The 2,494-nt window shown below is 38.5% G+C and overlaps 1 protein-coding gene across 1 annotated transcript in view; it reads right to left on the reverse strand.

Moving 5' to 3' along the window:
* The window catches only part of LOC100533220 (ror), a gene marked incomplete at both ends in the record, with an annotated part of 15,684 nt that overhangs the window by 8,509 nt on the left and 4,681 nt on the right, over window positions 1–2,494 (reverse strand).

Here is a 2,494-nt window from a genome sequence, read left to right on the forward strand (position 1 = left end):
CTCTCTTTCTCTCTCTCTCTCTCTCTTTCTCTCTCTCTCTCTCTCTTTCTAAAGGATTAACCTTATGAATTCTTTTGTAAAGTACATCACACTCCCCCCTGCTACAGGGGACATCCTCCAGGAACGTAATGAAACCGTAGAAGTTTAACTCTTCTATCGTTACTATTTTGATTATTTAGGAGGCAGGCTGCTTCGGTCATGCCTGTCACGGCTAATCCTAGCTGAGAGGGATACAGCGTTGTAGTGCAGAGACAACTATTATTATATAATCATACCCATCTACAACACAGACGCCAGTGTATCTTTCTATTTGGTTTTATGAAAATGAGTGGATGGTTGAATAATATGACGTTGCTAATGAAATGTGTTTCATAAAACCTAAAAAAGAAGTTTGACTATACCCCAGGTCTAGTAAAATTCCACTTATATTTTTCAAATTCTCACCATCAAGGAGAACAATTATTTCTTTGAGATAAGCTACAAGTGTATGGAAATGATAATGTTAAGCTATTAGGAGAGATAGTGCCGGAAACGAGAACAACAGCAACAACAAAAGTTACACAAGAAAATTGCTATAACAAAATAACAAATAAAAGAACATAAAATACAGTTATAAAAAAGAAAGACAAGACGTATTATTCACAACAGAACAAAACATGGCCACAAATATTCACACGACAAAAAGTGCTAAATAAGGCCAAAACGGTTCGCGTCCGTCCTCCGAACTGACAGGGTTAAGGCATGTACGCCTGGTCGCACATTCTCTGATGAAGCGAGCACATTTTCCGAGCTGTACTCAGCGAAAGCGTCCCGGGCCCCTGTGGGCAGCAGAGATTTGCGGGTTCACAAATCTGCAGAGGGGTCGTGCAGCTCCGTAACTTCTATCACCTTCTGGCAGACCATGGACTGTCTCGCCCCGGGAGAATTCCTTCACGTGTACCAGGGTACCGCACTGACCGCGTCCAACACTGGGAAAACCGCCGTGTTACTTAAGAGGATTAATAAGCCGTCGAAATCCCAATGTTTTCTATCGTACAAGTTTCTCTCTCAGATCTTTATTTTTAATCAAGTCATAATACAGAATGATGATGATGATGTAGCAAATTATTGTGACTTAAAAATCACAATAATATTATTAGATCTATTGTGGTATACGCTGTATACTCACTGTCGACGATCATAAGAAGTATTCGGCTGTTTTGTTCGCCAACATCTGTTCTCTGCTTCCGTAAATACTAAGAGACTACAGTATGAGCAGAACATTTTTGTCGTGTCTTAAGGCAAACATTGTATCTCCACTGTTACTTTACCACGTTAAGTACAAAAATTAACCACGATTTTTAACATCTTATTATCAGCAATCACTTCTACTAGGTATATTGACCTCCATAAACCACATAATGTACTATGAAGTGTTGTTTTTGTTTTTGTTTTTTTTGCGCCTTTTACCGCAAGATATCCGCCGGCCACAGAGTCAAAAGAGTCAGTTTACATCTTAACTTGAAAATATTCCATTTACAACCCGAGACAAAACGGTTCCTATAATCCTAACCACAGGGCTCAAATTTCAATAAATCATTTATTATAAAGTTTCATTTATTAACTTGTTCATTTCGTTCCAACTTGGTCAAAAAGCTGTATTCATATTCCATACTAATACTTATTCGTATTGTTCCTTTATCTACTTTCGTATAAGGTTTTGAAAAACGATATTAGATACAACGTTTAATTTTCTAACTTCGTAAAAGGGTTTTAAAAAATGGTATTAGATGAAACTCAATTTTTTCCACAAATTCCTCACATCAACAAGCCCCTTCATCTCGTGCACATTCCATGTTGTGTTGGAGCGACATTTTCTTATCATAGCTAGTTCATAAATACATTTCATATTGTCATTCACTTGGCCAACTAAGAACAAAATAAACATTTTTTTCTCTCGGGATAAAGGAGAAAGAAACAGAATAGATATATCCCAAGTCGGACGCCCGCGCACGGACCGCCCTGTGGCTTACGCGCGACTGTTTTCCCGCTCGAAGTCAAGCGTGCCAGGCAGTAAGACCTTCCCCGCCCAGGTCGCTCTAAGGCTTTGAGACACCGATGTGAACAGAAGGCTCTTTCGTTTTTTAATTAAGTGAGGTTCTTACTTGTCCGATTTTGTGGAGTTTGTGTAATGAAGACGGCCTTATTTTGGCACAATTTTTATCAGTGTTGCAATTATTCTTTTTCTGATCGTATTCGATTCGAGACAAATAGGCCTATAACATATTATTTTGGGTTTGGCCGCATACGATTTTCTATTCTACGCCCAGTTGGAGGCGCCCGCATGTTCTGTCTCAAGAAACAACTCCACATAAGCTAGGGAACGTTAAGGTATACTATTTAGCCCTCAACAGTGATGATAATTTAAAAGAAAGAAAGAAAGAAAGAAACAATAGTAGTTATACTACTACTACTACTACTACTACTACTACTACTACTACTACTACTACTACTA

This window comes from Aplysia californica, unplaced genomic scaffold, assembly GCF_000002075.1.
Source record: "Aplysia californica isolate F4 #8 unplaced genomic scaffold, AplCal3.0 scaffold00216, whole genome shotgun sequence".
NCBI lineage: Eukaryota > Metazoa > Mollusca > Gastropoda > Aplysiida > Aplysiidae > Aplysia > Aplysia californica.